Source organism: Canis lupus, chromosome 2 (assembly GCF_011100685.1).
Source record: "Canis lupus familiaris isolate Mischka breed German Shepherd chromosome 2, alternate assembly UU_Cfam_GSD_1.0, whole genome shotgun sequence".
Lineage (NCBI taxonomy): Eukaryota > Metazoa > Chordata > Mammalia > Carnivora > Canidae > Canis > Canis lupus.
Window position 1 is genome coordinate 10,374,037 of NC_049223.1, and position 16,997 is coordinate 10,391,033.

Sequence of the window (16,997 nt, forward strand, 5' to 3'; positions counted from 1 at the left end):
CTGTTCTATTTAAAGTAGAATGTGGGCCACCTGGGTGGATCAGTGGTTAAGCATCTGTCTGCCTGTTTGCACCCACAGACCAAAAGAAAAATATTTGTAATTGCATTCAAAATGTGTAAGCTATTCTTATACTCAATAATAAAAGACCCACTTCCCAATAAGAAAATGGTCAAAGATAGGAAATAAGCACGTGAAAATATAGTTTAACATCATTAGTCTTCAGGGAAATGAGACACCGTTATTCATTCATTTTAGCATGGCTAAAATAAAAAATACCAACAGTACCAAGTGTTGGCAATGCTGTGTAAAAATTACAACTTTACTACATTGTTGCTGGGAAATGTAAAATGGTACAATCACTTTGGAGACTAGTTTGGCAATTTTTGAAAAATGAAATGATCACTTATTGTATGATTTACCGATATTCTTAGACATGAACCTGTGTTAGTTTATCAGGGCCTCCATAATGAATTACCACAAACTGCGTGGCTTTAAATAATAATAATTTATTCTCTTACAATTCTGAAATCCAGAAGTTCAAAATCTAGGTGTTTGTAAGGGAAGGGTCCAGGAGGGGATACTTCCATGCTTCTTCCAGTGTCTGGTGCCTCCAATTTCTTCTTCTGTCTTCACATGGCCTTCTTTTTGCCTGTTGTCTGTTTTTGAAGGACACAATTATCAGATTTAAGACCCACATTGTAATCCAAGATGATATTACTTCAAGATCTTTAACTGAATTAGGTCTGCAAATGCTTTTTTCCCCAATAAGGTCATATTCATAGTTCTGAGTAGACATATGTTTTGAAGAGTTACCATTCAATCCACTACACTACCTAACAGAAATGAAGATGTACATCTCTACAAAGATTTATATGCAGCATCATTTATAATATCTTCAAATGGAAAAAAAAACCACATATGTTCATTTGCAAATGAACAAATCAACAATGGGGTACATCCATACAGTGAACTCATATTAAGAAAGAATTAACTGGGGCACCTGGGTGGCTCAACTGGTTAAACCTTCAGCTCAGGTCATGATCTCAGGGTCCTGGTATCAAGCCCTGTGTCCAGCTCTCTGCTCAGGTGGGGAGTCAGCTTCTTCCTCTCCCTGTGCCCCTCCTCCCTGCTCATGCTTGCTCTCTCTCTCTCTCTCGCAAATAAATAAATGAAATCTTAAAAAAAAAAATGAACTGTGGATACACACAAAACCATGGATGAAATCTTGAAACACGCTAAATGACAAAAGACAAATAGTACCTCTGCATATTATATGGTTCTATGTATATAAAATTTCTAGAAAAGCTAAAACTATAGGGATAGAAACATATCAGTGGTTTTCTTGGGGCTAGTGGTGGAAGCAGAGATTGACTGCAAATGGTGCAAAATACTCATTGGTGTGATGAAGTGTTGCAAAATTGTATTGTGCTCATAGCCACACCACTCATAAATTTACTAAAACTCATTGAACTGTTCACTGACAAGGAGTTAATTTTATGACTTGTAAGTTATAAAACTGTTTAACTTTTAAATTTCATATTAAAATAAACTGAAAAGAGGTTGTTTGCTAACACACCAGTACCCATTCTCTGTTATAGCCCTGGCCCCTGGTCCTGGGATAGCATAAAACAAGAAAGATGGGATCCCTGGGTGGCGCAGTGGTTTAGCGCCTGCCTTTGGCCCAGGGCGCGATCCTGGAGACCTGGGATCGAATCCCACGTCGGGCTCCCGAGGTGCATGGAGCCTGCTTCTCCCTCTGCCTATGTCTCTGCCTCTCTGTCTCTCTCTGTGCGACTATCATAAATAAATAAAAATTAAAAAAAAAAAAACAAGAAAGATATTTGGCTGCGTCTTGGGAGAGTTGATGGTGCACGTATGTATTTCACCCCATGACGGTCCCTAGTATGCACTTTCACATACGAGGTTATTATTTTCACAACCCGTTAGTCAATCTTGTCAGTATTTGGTCATATTTGCTTCCTGTCTTTGTTCCTCAAGTTGATATTCACAATCATTACATGAATAATATGTAATTATATCATTTTTCTTAACATACAACGTATTACAACCAAATAAAGCTCTTCTAGGGGTGCCTCAGTTGGTTAAGCATCCAACTCTTGGACTCTTGATTTCAGCTCAGGTCCTAATCTCAGGATCATGAGATCAAGACCCACATCAGGGTCTGTGTTGGGCATGGAACCTGACTAAGATTCTGTCTTCCTTGGGGCGCCTGGGTGGCTCAATCAGTTAAGCATCTGCTTTCAGCTCAGATCATGATCTCAGGGTCCTGAGATAGAGCCCCCCAATGTGGAAGCCTACTTCTCCCTATCCCTCTTCCAGCCACTCCCCCCACTTGTGCTCTCTTTCTCTCTCTGTCAAATAAATAAATAATTATCTTTTTTTTTAAATTACCTCTCTCTGCCTCTCCCCCACTGCTCATGTTCTTCCTCTCTATCTCCAAAACAAACCAAAAAGCCCTTCTTGACTCTAAACCTGGTCCTGATTTATTCTCCTGTTCTTTGTAATCATGAGTCTAGAGTTATAATTTGTTTTATATATATATATGTGCATTTATATATAAATATAAGTATTTTATATAAAATATTTATTCATATTATATTAAACACAGCAAATATAAACATACAAATTATATCAAATATAAATGCACATTTATATAAATACATATATTAAATATTAAATATTAGATGAAAACAATTAATAATTAATATATGGTATATAATATGAATATATTTATATAAATATAAAGTCTACTCTCCATATTTTTACATTCACATTTAGTAAACTGTAGACATTTTCTTTTGAGTATGTTTGTACTTTTAATAAATGTCATCACAGCTGATTATCCCTTTCTTCAACCTCTTATTTTTTTTCCCACAAAAGCTTAAGGTTTAGTGCTCTATTCAAGATAGCACATAATTATTTCAAAGTGAAACATATATAGTTTATCCTTTTAATGACTGCTATTCCATTATATGAAAGTGTTATGTTCTCCTTTATTCATCCCATTAGCGACCAACACGTAGGTGGTCCTAACATTTTGCTGCTACAAACAAAGTGGTGAAGGGACAACATCTTGCGCTTGGCACCAATGTGTCCAACAAACATCAAGAAGTGAAATTACTGGATGAAAGTGTATGTCTACTTTCAGTTTTTCTGTGTCAGGTCACATTGTTCTCCACAGTCTCCGTTAGGCTGGGAAGCTAAGCTGATCAGATCCAAAAACAAGAATCCATCCCAATCGTTCCCAGTCTGTGGTTCACACTTCTCCATGTGGTAAATAGGAAATGTGGACTCTTGGGCATGTGGGTGGCTCAGTGGTTGAACATCTGCCTTTGGCTTAAGTGGTGATCTCAGGGTCCTGGGATCAAGTCCCATATGGACTCCTCGTGGGAAGCCTGCTTCTCCCTCTGCCTCTCTCTGTCTCTCATGAATAAATAAACAAAATCTTAAGAAAAGTGGACTCTTGACCACTTGCATTTCTGCTCCCACTGCATCTAGCTAGCAGAATGGGAACCTGGGAGTGCAGGAGGCACACCTGCTTCATAAAGTTTTTGTTTTTCAAGTGGGTATTTCTTGATTTCGGCTGTGAGAACTATTCTCAAGGCCACAGTCAGCTGATAGAAAGGCAGGAAAATGCCATCGGAGGCTAGTGTGCCAACCACCTTCCAGCTAAAACCATGTGTTCTGGGGTGTGAGGCACTTAGCTAACAGCTAGCCACATCTATCACAGTTTTGTACCAACTCTGAGTCCCATCGACATCCTCCCCAATACCTGGTGTTAGCAAAATATATTTGCCAATCCTATAGTAAAACAGTACATCTCATGAGAGTTTTCCTTTGTATTTAACTGATTTTTACTGAGTTAAGAAACAAATATTTATATTTTTCCTCAAATATAGAAAAAGAAAGGGAACAGGTAAAGATGATATTAAGATCTAAATGTTGGAGTCTCCCCTGAAATTCATAGGTTAAAACCCAATCTCCAGTGTCATATTTTGAAGTGAGGTCTTTGGGAGGTGAATAGATCATGAGGGTGGAGCCGTCAAGATTAAATCATTGCCTTTATAAAAGAAGTTAGAGAGCTAGCTAGCAATCTTTCTGCCATGGGCCATGAGCAGATAAAGGTGTCCACATCAAAGGACATTGGTTGTTTAGTGAAACTATGACAGAAGGTCTGTGTCCTATAGACTCAGGATCATGATGACATTCTATTTTTTTCTATGTCATAGTAGCAAGAAAGCTCCTCAGGTATGTGAAAGCCTGGAGGTAAAACGGCTGCCGTCAACTATGCTGGAGTTCAAGGTTGCTACTGCCTTTTGAACCATGAAATGTTTTGGGTCCCAAAAATGGAGGGCAAACTGGATACCACAATTTTACTTGAGATTCAATATATGTCATCCACAGTTGCATTTGAAGAAAAAAAAATCCATCTTGACATACAAAAAAGACTTCACCATAAATAATAATCAAGCAACAATCAGGCCTTTAAAAAGAGATTTTAAGTGCCAAAAACTAATTCTACCCTAAATCATAGCAACAAATGCCCAAGGAAGCTTCCAAAAACAAAAGAGTAACTACAGTATTTCTTGGCATTCAGAAGCAACCTAATTTGTCTCTGTGGTGTTATACTCATTCACGGGGGTATATTTGACTGCTTAAATACTATGTCGTTTGCCAGTATCTATAAATAGCTATTCATTATTGTGTTTTCAGATCGCTATCTACAATTCTGCATCATTTCCCCTCTTTATTTCCCCATATGTCAGGTAGCAGAAAAATAACGTTCCTTTAAGGTTCCCAAAGATGTCAGGAATCATTACAACCTGGAACTGGGATTCTGTTGTTTTACTTTTGCAGCATATAACACATCAAATATTAATTCATGATAATGATTCTCTGAGAAACTTTAATTAAATTAGATTGGCCCATCTCCTAGACTGCTAATTACTATAATATCAACTATAGTTGAATATGAATACTGTGTATGCCAAAATAGACAAATAAATTTTGGGAATATAGACCATAACCCTGTAATTTTGAGTTCCTGATGGCTATGAAAGCAATGTGAGATTGAATCCCTCTGAACTTTTTATCTTGGGTTTGCTGTTTCTGTTTTTATATTTATAAGTCATAGTCCTATTGCAAGACACTTAAGTTCTATTGATAATTTTACTTCCTGCTTTGTTTCTTGCCCTACAGTTTCTTAATTTTTTTTAAAGGATAGGCTTTGCTTCTCTGTGTGTGTGTGTGTGTATGTATTTTTATGTGACTTTTGTTTCAGAAGTAGTTTTACTCTCCTTTTTTGAAAACAATGCACTCTATTTTTCAGTTTTCGGTTTACAGAAAAATGAGTGGAAATTAGAAAATTCCCGTATGCCTCCTTCCAGCTGCCAGATTGTCTTCCAAAATGGCTATACCATTTTGCATTCCTACCAGCAATGAATGGGAGTTCCTGTTCTCATCAGTATTTGGTTCTGTTAGTGTTTTAAATTTTGACCATTCTAATGGGTGTATGATGATATCTCAATGCTGTTTTAATTCACAATTCCCTAATAATGTATTATGTTGAGCAAAGTCTCATATGCTTATTTGCAACTTTATATCTTTGGTAAACTGTCTGTCTGCTCAGCACTTTAGCTCATTTTAAATTTTTTTTTTTTGTTATGTTTTCCTATTGTTGACTTTCAAGAGCTCTTTGCATATTTTGGATACAAGGTCTTCATTGGATATGTGCTTTGCAAATATTTTCTCCAAGTCTGTGGTGTGTCTTCTCATTCTCTTAACAGTATCTTTCATGGGGCAGGAGTGTTCAATCCTAATGAAGTTCTACTTATCAATTTTTTCTCTCATAGATCTTACTTTTGGTATTTTATCTAAAAAGTCATCACTAAACTCAAGGTCAACTAGGTTTTCTCATATGCTTTCTTACAGTTTTATAGTTTTTTTTATGTATAAGTCTATGATCCATTTTGAGTTAATTTTTATGAAGGACATAAAGTATGCATCTAGATACACTTTTTTGCTTGTGGATTTCTAGTTATTCCCACACCATTTGTCGAAAAGCCTATCCTTTTTTCTTTGAATTGCCTTTGCTCCTTTGTCAAAGCCCAGTTGTCTATATTTGTGTGAGTCTATTTCTGGGCACTATCTGTTCCATTGATCTATTTGTCTCTTCTTTTGTCAATAACTCAATGTCTTGATTCCTGTAGCTGTATAGTGAGTCTTGACTTTAGGTAGTGTCGGTCTTATAATTTCGTTTTCTTCTTAATGTGTTGGCTACTCTAAGTCTTTTACCTTACATATAAACTGTAGAATCAGTTTGTTGCTATCCACAAAATAACTTGCTGTTTTTTTATTTGGTCACCTTTTTATTTTCTAGTTCTTGTGGTTCAAATTTCCTCTTCCTTTCACTCTTACTGTCATGATAAGTCCCCAACTTTTTTCTCTTACTTTTGTTGCTTCATTGAAACAGAAAATTAGCATACACACCATTTACAAAGATATTTACAACTCATTTGGGAGAGACTTGAGCCTTTCAGAGTTCTACAAGTGAGTTTGAAAGCTACCCATACCTTGCTCAAACAGACCATGAACTCTTTTCAGTCTTACCCTTCATTCTCTATCAGTGATTCATTTATTCCAAATATCTAAGGAATATGTAAACTTGACAGGAGTCAAAAGTAGTTGCTTATCAATGTGAGAAAATATTGACGCTTTTCCTTTATGTTGTTATCTTATCAAACTTTCTGTTGACAACTCTCACATGCAGAGATAGCTCTTTGCCTATTGTCTATGTCACTATATGGAACATGATCATTGGCCTCCATAAACATTGCTAAATGAAGAAATTTGGAGTCCCCCAGGCACAGTTGAAACTGCAGGACATCTTTTTCAAAGAGTGTCCTGCTTTCTGTGTAATCACATACAAGTGGTGCAGTAATCAGTAAATATTCACCAGGAAGGTATTTTCATTTGAAAATATGGGGCTTGTATTGAACCCAATGTCAGGGGCACATTCACAACATAGCATGAAGCAGCCTTCACAAATTTTATCATCTTGTATGTGTGATGGCAAAAATCAAAAACGTCCTTTAAAAATAAAACTCTTAAGTCAATACCTGTACAACTACTTTTCGTGTGTGTGTGTGTGTGTGTGTGTCCATGCAAGCACACGCACAGGCATGCAGGCACATGTGGGTAGACTTTGCTTAGCATCTAGCTCCCAAAGGCAGAGAACTTACACTTCCTGTTCACCATACATGAATGAATGAATGAATGAATGAACAGCTCATGTATGAATGAACAATTGCATGAAGAGCTCTATACACTTTGTACTTTAATACTAGTAATCAGGGTCTTGTTGGGAAAATATTGATTTTCTCTCTTATTCTGTGAATCTCTTGAAGGTGAAGATTGTGTTGTCCAAGACTGTATGCCTACAGTTTCTAGTACAGTGCCTGGAACATAGCACTCAATGAATCTTTTTAAAATTAATAAATAAGTGAACTAGAGGGTGGCCTCAAAGGGAAATTCATTTATCTCTGACTGCCTAAAACTAATTAGTAGATAAAAATTGAAAGCCTTTAAGAGGACAGAAACAAGGATATGTTCCTAGAGAGTCACATGCCTCTGTGTGTGTGTATATGGTGTGTGTGTGTGTGTGTGTGTGTGTGTGCACGCATGCACACCACACACATAGCTGGCTTCATCTACCCTTCATGTGGATGAAATGTTGGAAAAGCCTTCTACTATATTTTATATTGTATGAAACTGAAGTAAAAGAAGAAGACGCTGAGATATTTGGGGTATAGGAGAGGCCAGTGAAGGAAGAAAGGAGAGGATAAAAGAAAGAGAATGGAATCAATGAGAAGATACCTTTATTAAATTAAGATACGAATATTGAAATCATACCACAGCAAAGTCATTTTTAGGATGTTTTCTTTAAAACAGATGTGATTCTAGAAAAGGGCCAAAGAATAGGAAGCCCAGAGGAGTCAGGAGTCCTTGCCCAGTTAACCTAAACAAACCCAAATCAGGTAGGCCTGTTTGCCACTTGGTCAGTGGCACTGAGGGGAAAGAGTGGTGACAGCTGATAATGCCACCTGGTTGAAACGATTAAACAATTCTTTCAAGGTGACTATTTAATACAGAGTCCTCTGTAAATATTCCCAGTGCTTTGTTGAATTTCATTATAGAGCTTTGCAAACTCTTTTAACCTTAGTAAAATTACTATTAGTTAAACAAATCCTTTTCCTCACAATAGTTCTAGCTTTAAGCAGCATCCTAAATTTCCACTAAATGGAATCTGGGCATCACACAGGAAATCCTTTCCTGAGTTAAACCATCAGCCAAGGCCAAAACAACCAAAAAGAAGTTCTGTGAACATTGGAGAAATATATCTTAAAGCATAGAGCGTGACGTTGCCTATAACCTGTTATCTAATATGACTATTGCTTCAATTTTTACAGTGGAAGTCACCCTTTAAAGATTCATTGTGTTAAGGGCATTTCCTTTGTACATCATTGCCAAATCTAATTAGAAGTAAGTGTCTCCTGGGGAATCTAAGCCGTGTGTCATTGTGTGTGTTTGTGACCAGGTCATTCTCTCTTTGGGATTAATTCCATCATGCCTACTACTATTTTAATCCTTTCTATTATTGTCCAAATTATAATTTTTCTCTTATCATTCCTCTACCTATTATATTATATTATTAGCAGTATCATTGTGTTGAGACAGCAGTTTCTCAAGCCACAGAGACCATTTATGTTAACTTTAAAAATCTAGCTCTAGAGAATGTTGGGAAATTTTTCCATTATTTAAAAATTTCTTTGCTACTGAATATTATTTGTCATTATCATTCATTGAATCCATTCACCTATATTGTTCAGTATGAATGGAACAAATACCATGTTATTTGCCTTACAAATTAATATACCAACTCAATAAAATAAAAATAACGATACTATGGAAATGTACAAATTAATGTTTTTTCTATTTATAGAAGCACTTTGAATACAATTAGATAGCTTAATATCTACAGTTATACATTTGCTTCCAATTTTGAATAGATTTTGTAAAACTCAGTATTACATGTATGCATAACTATTGTAACTTTGTTTATCAATTTCTATCTTTCTGGAGTCTATTTACTAAGTACAGAATTTTAGAATTTTAATGTGAAAGAAATAATATCCAGGGGCACCTGGGTGGCTCAGTTGGTTAAGCATCTGTCTTTGGCTTAGGTCATGATCTTGGGGTCCTGGGATCGAGCTCCTTGGTGAGTTTCCTGTTCAACTGGGAGTCTGCTTCTCTTTCTCCCTCTGCCCTTCCCCTCTCCCCCACTCATGCTCTCTCTCTCTCTCTCTCTCAAATGGATAAATAAAATCTTAAAAAAATCATATCTGTAGAATTTTGGAAGGTATGAGGTTTCTTTCAATATTTAATCCACTTGAATCTTTGCTTGTTATACCTGCTGATGCCCGTCTACATTTCTTTAATCCTCAATTACCTGTTTCTTATATATATCCTGTGTATTTTCTACCTAAAACTAATTTAACTACAAAGTCGATGAATTTGAATCTTGTCTTGAGAAATCTATAATTACCTTTGTATAGCAACTTGCTTAATTTATTAAACGTTTCATATTTTCAATTCACTTTGTTAATACAATCTCTTATATATTATGGTCTGTGTAATTATCTTTGCCTCTCAAGAGCTTATCTGGGCCCTTCTATAGACTATGACACTGTCCCTAACCAGTGAAACAGCATTTCACAAGCTTTTGCAACTAGAAACTTACCTGTGAATAACCGCAATGCTTGAGAGAAATCTTTGCCACAGTAGATATATTTCATTTCAAAGTCCTGGCAGCTCAACACTCCACAGAAAAAGTGATGAAACTCTTTGGCTGTAGAAACCCAAGGCAAATCTCTTGACCTTTTAAAAGTGTAGTCACTATCGTTCTATTTCATGAGAAGTTTCTGAAAGTAGAAAACAACTTTTGTTCTCTATAGGAAAAGTTTATTGAAGCCAGAAGTGAATTTTGTTGACTCCAAGGCATTTCTCTACATTCGGGCGATCTTACTTGGTTTGGATGTGGCCCTTCAAAGGTGTGGTCTGATTTTGTGAATTCAAGATAAGGACTACATGCTGAATGATCCAGGCCGACTCACCCACAAGCAGTTCCTGAGTAGAAATATGGCAACTTTCAGAACATAAGAGTGTAGAATTTCAATGACACTCTCAGAATATCTTCAGAATATACACAATTGTTATACTTGATGGGTCAAGCCATGGTTACTTCGCTCTGCCTGTGATGCAGAGTGCAGTCCTCTGACCACCAGCATTGGCATGTCAGACATGCAGACACTCAAAGGCCCGCACCAGAACTACTGAGTCAGAATCTAATTTTTTACCAACATCCTCCAGTTTTTTACATCTGTACATTAAATTTTGAGAAGCATAGGCCTCATCAACTTCCTGCTTCAAAAGATGAAAATTCAGGCAGATTCAACAGTGGGCTTCAGGTAAGGTTGAAAACAGGCAATGGAAAACAATGAAAGCCACAATTTGTTGGTGAAATCAAGTCGGTTTACATAATCAAATCATTTGTAAGAGGAAATAGGAAAGTTTGATCTTACATAAGATGCATTCTCAAAGCAAGTGCAATTTAAGACCCATGTTGGTCCGCCCAATGCCAGGACATCCGGATGAGAAAGGAAAGACTGGCAAGCCCTGTGGCGGTGGTCGATTCTAGACATCTGGTCCACTTCAAGAACGTCCTGGTGACTTGATTTTAAAATCAGACATTCGAATCAAGATTTTTGACTTCTGATTGATGCAGCTAGCCAAGGTCCATAGCTCCCTTTCAGAATTCTCCAGATGACACAGAATTTACTTATCAACTGCTGTATGCGCATAGAGGGAAAAAATGGGGCTGTTTTCCTGAGTCATTGTAGATGTCCTGACATTTCAGCATTTGGCCTGTGAGCAGAGAGTGTTCCCATGTGATCCTGGTGTTAAGCTATTGAATAATGGATCCTGTGGTGGTACTTTTAGCTATAGAACTTCAACTGAAGCATAGTTAGCATTTTTCACCAATGCGTTATTTCCAGAAGTGGTTGAAAGTTGTACCTTGAAGAGAGACCTTGATTTTACTTTTAAATTTTCTTACTGGAGGGAGGAATAAGTTCTGATCCTGGTTACATAATTGGAAGCCCCTAGTGCATCTGTTCCAAAGCAGATAAAGGGCAATAGTTTCTGAATCAAATTAAGCCAACCATTATTTTATCACTAAATTACTGGAGTCATCTGTTTATTCTTTTAGCTCCAGCTGGAACATTTTAGGATTAGAGGTGACTTCCTGTTAAAGAATTATCTTCATTTGACTGATCTAATTTATTTGTTGTTCCGATAAAACCCTGGCTTATTTCCCCTGCTTTGGATACAATTATTGGAACTTTTGTGAAACCAGGTGAATCCTGATCCAAATTATGGACGAACTGAGCTCAGCTTTTGTCAAGGAACAAGATCAAGGCAAATCAGCCACATTCACTGAGGTCACGTTTCTTCAGCTTAGAGTTAGCCTTAATTTTGAACAAAGAACATAGAAATGGTGAGATTGGACCATCCACTTCATTTCGCAGGGAAGCAAAGTGATGAAAGAATTATATAAATGTGATTGTAACAATGATACTTTAAAAAATAAATGTAAATTGTTAAGAATCATTAGTAGTCTTCTTGGACAAGAAAAAGGGCTGTTGGAAAATTTTTTTCCTAGAAACTTTGAGAGTGTGATGATGTCATATATATATATATATATATATATATATATATATATATATATATATATATTTATTTATTTTCCTGAATTTGTATAGTTTCAGAAGCTTCTCCCCACTGTTTCTCTAAAATGCACACATTTTCTCACTTCTTCTGCAAGTTAATGATTAAGGAGGATGTACTTCAGCAGCTTTTTGTAAAGTCACCCAGAATCTGTTGTCAGGCATGGTGCTAGGCTCTCTGGGAGAAAGCAGTGCCTTTTTAATGTATGCATTCTGATTAATTTCTTCTTGGACTGCACTTAGACTCACCTCTAAGAGCTTGCCTGCAGTAAGAGCACAAGAATCAGGAGTGGATTGGGTTTACTATCTTACCCAGTCCAGCATTTGAAGATATGGAGCCCAAGAGATGTGTTTCTGGAAGATGGATGTGTTTGACTCCATGAGCATCCCCTATAAAGGTAAGAAAAGCACTATGATCTATGAATGGTCCACTTATATTATGAACTTGTTAATTTTTGAGTTTTCTTCAATTGTTTTATTTTCTTGTTTGTGTTAGACTCCATAAGGCTAGTTCACACTGCACTTATATCCCTAGTATTAACCTAAAGCTTCCCTCACTGTAGGTGGAAAAGATTTCCTCCTTGCTTTAATAACCCAGGATTTGATGAACTAGCTGTTATTCTCACCTCTCTTTGCCTTTTGCAATTTTTAACATCAAAAATAGTCTCACTCAATCTTTACCTTTCCAATAAGGTTCTAAATGTTTTCATTTGTGTTCATTAACACCCACCACCACCAATCTTACCATTTTCTTGTCCTTTCTGGACCTCTTCCAGGTTGATTTTATTTTATGCATTACAAATATATTAAATTTTGTGTTAGTGAGCAGAAAAAAAGGGAGATCTTGCCACATAATAAGCCTCATGGTTAATTTAGATCAATGATTAGTATGTATAGTGAACTTTTAATGTTGGCATTTCTTTTTTTTAATGTTGGCATTTCTTTAGCATTCTATTCTACATTTAAAATTCTCAGTTTAACAATGTTTTTATATTTTATGGTATTATTTCTACAATTAGATATCTCAGACTTTACCACTTGGTTATAAGTTGTAAGTCATTAACAATGAAAATAATATTCCCTGACAGGTAAACAATTGTTTCTGATTGTTCTGCTAATGTTGATGTGTTTTTCTGATTTTTCTCACATGAAAAATTTTAAGCATATTTCCATCAAAATGTTCATACCACAGTATTGTTAATGTCTAGTCTAAAATGTGAAAAAAGGGGGTTGTTTTTCTTTTTTTAAAAAGGTCATTTCCTATGCTTTTAAAGTGAGATTTTTATTATCTTACAAAGTTGATGTTTTCATTAAAATAGGCCTTATAAGACAGCAGGGTTATATACATCCTATAATTTCGTATTTGAAGGATTCAATTCCATGACTAGATATGACTGTTCTGAAATTATGATTAGGTCAGCAGATATTTTCTGGCATGTTCCCAAATAGTCTTATTATTTATATCATCATCTTTTAAAAAAATTATGTGTATCTAATATAATAATTTTGGTGTGGGGAAAACGTATTCAGTCACTTATCCTAAGTCATATTTGATAGAGCACAACTGACAAATTAAAATCCACTTTTTACGATAGATTTTTATTTATTACTAGTTCATTTGCTTTTTCAATGCTTAGTTGGAATGTATTAATCATTTTTGTTGTTGTTGTTCATCCACAAAGCACAAATTCATCTGTGGTTCTCCTTCCTGGAAGAATTTATTGGCATATAAGCTTGGGAATTTCCTCATATGTATTCTCTACCATTTTATGTAAAATATATTTAAAATAGGACTGACCTTAGATCTGATTTTCTAAGGAATACCACCCTTTACACTTTTTTCTTGTAAAAGTGTTACCTGTTATGCCCTACACATTTTATTTTATTCTTTGTGCTCCTTTTCCTGTTGGGTTATGGATTTGGGGGAATATGTCTTACTCGGTATTTTTCATAATTCCTAACTAAGCATGTAATAAATACTCATTGAATTAAATGTCAATTTTCTGTAACAGTAAAACAGTTTGCTCCTATTTCCAATGCCATGGTGATTTAATTAAAACATAATAGCCTTGGTGTAAAACTTTCTCCAAGACATTCTGAAAGTTTAAACAAGCCATATTTGCAGTGTCTGTTTTTCCACATAAATATGTATCACCTCAAGAAGTCTATTGGATTAGTCAGGCATGATTTATGCTTAGGAAAACCACATTACCTTTTTTCAAATAGATTATGCTAGGGAAAGGGTTCAGTGATCTGCCCTTACTTTATATATATGCAACTCATTCTAACCAATTTTCATTGATGCCAGGCACAGGATACCTGTCATGAGATGCCAGTTTTTAGAGCTTTTACAATTGGAAGGTACTCATAACGTATGTACTGCTGATCCCACAGTATATCTAGGCACATATTTCCCTCCCCCCTTAAAATGTCATTCAATGGACAAAAGTCAACTGAACACAATAACCAAAAGGTGGGAAAACCCCAAGTGTCCATCACTAGACAAATGGATAAACAAATATCGTGTAAACATACAACGGAATGTTCTTCAGTCATAAAAGGAATGAAGCTCTGATATATGTATGCTACAACATAGATGAACCTGAAATACATTATGCTAAATAAAATAAGCCATACAGAAAAAGGCAAATAGTGTCTGATTCCAGTTATATGAATTATCTAGAATAGACAAATTCATAGAATAGAGAAAGTAGATTGAAAGTGACCCACTTGGGGTTTGTGAGAGAAGGGAACAGGCAAGGTCTGCTTAATGGCTACAGAGTTTTTGTTCGGGGTGATGAAACTGCGCAGGGTGAACAGATAGTGGTGATGTTGGTACGATATTCTGAATTTAATTAGTGACACTGTAAAACACATTTAAAAATAGTTAAAATGGCAAATGTGTTTTATATATATCTTACCACAATTTAAAGAAATTAATAATTTAATGTAATAAAAACCATGACTGCATACTTGAAATGGGTGAATTATATGGCATAGGAGTTATATCTCAATAAAGCCATTAAAGAAAAGTCAATGAAAGATTAAAGGTGAAAGCATATAACCATTCAGTGCTCTTGTTATTCTTTCTTTAAAAGAAAAGATGGGAATAATAATAATTATAAAATGACAAGAAAAGTGTCTACCTTACTATGAAATCTATGGAGTCGGGGCTGATTCTGACACATGTGTGGGAATCAATACACGAATGACATTCTTTAATGCCCAATCTCATATACGCATTTTAAAACTTTCAGAATAAGTTCCCTACTGGAAAGATTTGTTACATACATTCTGCTTCACTCTCTATCTTGGCAGAGCTGTTCATATTTCCAGAATGCCTTTAGGTGCCTGTGATAGATCATTTCTTTCTTTTCCCTCCCCCATCTAGGAACTCTGCAAAGTGTGAGAATTGCTTTGTAGTCCGAAGGGCCCCTGAGTCTGTGAGCCGTGTGGTTCTGCCAAGATTGCCCAGCCTGCCAAACTCTCAGCTGCCAAAAGACTAGCCAGGGCTTCCTTGTATAATGAAAGTACAAAAAAGGCCATGTGCTTGGCGGACTTGCCTGATTCCCTCTGCTTCATAGAGAAAATAAATCTCTGAAGAAGTCCAACAGAGAGCTACCATCTGGTCAGACTCCTGGCTTTCTCAACATGGCTCCCACCACCCATCGCCAAGTGTCAGGAGGGCTTCCTGTGTTGGAGGAAGGCGGGCCACGATGTTTGGGGCCAATATGCTAAAATCAGATGGGAGCTTAATGAGGGGGGACTTGGCAGACTGGTGTCGACCTGCCGTCTCATCATTGCTTCTGGCACATTCACAGAAGGGTCAACATTTCAGCAATAAAAATTGGAGCAATTTAAGAGCTGGACCTGGAGTTGCTGACTATCTGTTAATTTCTTGAAGAATCTGCAACACATCCAAGTAAAAACCTACCCAACAGCCACAATACTTTTCATCCCGGATGACTTGAAGGCTGCGCTGTTGGAAAAAGCTGCAGAACTATTTTATAGTGCTGACGCTATGCACTGATTTTGGCCCACTCTCTGCACACTTAGGTTTTCAGTCCTAAAAGCCAAAGCCAACTTTTCTTTCATGTAGGGCAGTTCCTGCTCCACAAAAGTTCATGTCTTGTAAGAAACCTTTCTTTTATAGTAAATGATGGTATGAAACTTGGTCATTTATTGTATCATAACTGGCCTTGGCGATCTGCTTGGTTTAAATAATAATCATGTTTATTCATTGCAGTTTTGCTTGTAACCTCACAAGTTGACAGTAATTAGTCAAGTCAAAATATTAAACGATATCCATATTTCAGGTTTTTTATGATTGGAAGTCACAGATGGGAGATGCAAATTTTGACCCACAGGGAAGGTCAGTATCACTTTTTGGGTCTCCGTGAGAAAATAGAATAGTTTTCTTATTTGTCTCTTAAGTTCATAAGCAAGGCTTATATATTAATATTTTTCTTCTTCAACTGAAGACTCTTCTGTAAGTTCTCCAGGCCAGCAAAACATCTGTATAAAGTTGTCTTTTGGACCAAATTTTAGCACAAATTGAGCCTCAAGATCACATTGTGAGCTAGATGCTTCTCCTAGCTAGGCTGTGTTGTTGTCACTTCAAACTCAACATAGTCAACCTTCTTCAGGAGTCTCTCTCTCTGTCTCTTTCTCTCTGGTTCCTTACTATGCTTCACATCTCTTCAAAATCTGGGAGGCCTCTAAGACATTTCCCTTGTCTTCCATTTTCTCTGCCTAGTTAGGCATCAAGTCTTATCTCTCTTGTCCCTGTCTCTTCAGAATATGCCAGTCCCAAATAGTGCCACTTGGGCATATTGAGTATTTTGAACAGAGGATGCTTGGGAAACTGCAGATGGAAGAAGTGTTCTCTGTCCTCTTCTTTTCTACCTAAAAAAGAAGGTTGTGAGATTTCCCATGAGAAGTGTGCCCTCCCTTCATCAGGAAGACAAGAACATTCTTACCATTGGAGAATCAGGGCTGACGCCAAAATAAATCTGTATAAGCCAACCTACTAAAACCACCTTTAACTTTCATTAGTTCCCCAATGGATTGCCTACTTACCAGGCCACAATTTACTGCCCTAGCCCAAGCCCCTTTGTTGTATCCTATCCCCAC

The 16,997-nt window shown here is 36.5% G+C and overlaps 2 long non-coding RNA genes across 2 annotated transcripts; one reads left to right on the forward strand and one right to left on the reverse strand.

Moving 5' to 3' along the window:
• Positions 1-494: 494 nt before the first annotated feature.
• Positions 495-10,276, reverse strand: LOC111091345. Its single transcript, XR_005354930.1, has 3 exons — positions 10,106-10,276; positions 9,821-10,001; positions 495-656 (listed from the first exon to the last, which is right to left on the reverse strand). It is a non-coding gene; the product is annotated as an uncharacterized LOC111091345 (long non-coding RNA).
• Positions 10,277-10,280: 4 nt separating this feature from the next.
• On the forward strand, positions 10,281-16,118 carry LOC111091347. The gene is made up of 3 exons (XR_005354931.1): positions 10,281-10,547; positions 12,108-12,262; positions 15,256-16,118. It is a non-coding gene; the product is annotated as an uncharacterized LOC111091347 (long non-coding RNA).
• Positions 16,119-16,997: the final 879 nt, after the last annotated feature.